At 39.4% G+C, this 1052-nt stretch overlaps 1 non-coding gene across 1 annotated transcript; it reads left to right on the top strand.

The window, feature by feature from the left end:
• Positions 1-204: 204 nt before the first annotated feature.
• Positions 205-311, top strand: LOC122065003. Its single transcript, XR_006135877.1, has one exon. It is a non-coding gene; the product is annotated as a small nucleolar RNA R71 (small nucleolar RNA).
• The last annotated feature ends 741 nt before the right edge of the window (positions 312-1052 follow it).

The raw sequence follows: 1052 nt of genomic DNA on the forward strand, positions 1-1052 counted from the left end.
AAATATCATTTTCCTCCTATGGTTCTTTCACTCTCTTGGGTTGATTCCCACTCACGGGTTTTGTCAGCTAAGTCAAGTAAGAATTCCCATGCTTTTCCTTCATCTGTAAAGGATGTGAATCCCTCAGGGCATATAAACTCTATCATTTGTTTAGTTGGGTAATCAATACCCTCATAAATTATTTGACATAAATGCCATAGGTCTAGGCCATGGTGAGGGCATTCTTGGAGTAGATCCTTGAATCTCTCCATAAGTTTGGAAAATGACTCACTAGGCTTTTGCCTAAACTGAAGGATATCACTTCTAAGCTTATTGGTCTTGTGAGTTGGGAAAAACTTCTTAAGGAAGACAACTGTGAACTGTTCCCATGAGGTTATGGAATTTATAGGTAACCCATACAACCACTTCTTAGCTTGGTCTTTCAATGCAAAAGTGATAAACCTAAGCTTAACAGCATCATCAGAAAGCTGTTGGATCTTAATTAGAACACATACCTCTTCAAATTCCCTTAGAAATAGGTATGCATCCTCAGAGGTCAACCCATGGAAGTGGGGCAACATAGTGATGTATTGAGATTTGAGTTCAAAATTATTGCCCTGGGCTTGTGGTAGAACTATGCAGGAAGGTTGGGCTGTTCTAGCAGGGTAGAACCTATCTTTCAGAGATTTAGGTGAAGGGTTTTGCTGTTGGTCTCCCATATTGAAGGGTTTTAAAGAGAGCAAACGTATAGGGTCACTACTTGTTGGATCTCTTCTTTCTAACCGATTCTTAGTATTACGTACCCACTTAACACTCATGCAACAGAAAAACTACCCACAACTAAAGTAAGACAAGCACAAAAGAATGGATAGCAAAACTTTTTTTTTTTTTTTTTTTTTTGCTTTTTTTTGGGAGCTTACCGGCAGGGATCCGGGGTTGCTCAGGTCAATTCCTGAGGTACTGCTACAGGGCGAAACCTGTCTTTATCATACTGTGAGGCATGGCGACCTCCACTGATACAACTATTATTGCAAGTTGTTCTTCTCAGGAATTCAATAAAAGAAAAGGAAAAA

Source organism: Macadamia integrifolia, unplaced genomic scaffold, assembly GCF_013358625.1.
Source record: "Macadamia integrifolia cultivar HAES 741 unplaced genomic scaffold, SCU_Mint_v3 scaffold1850, whole genome shotgun sequence".
Lineage (NCBI taxonomy): Eukaryota > Viridiplantae > Streptophyta > Magnoliopsida > Proteales > Proteaceae > Macadamia > Macadamia integrifolia.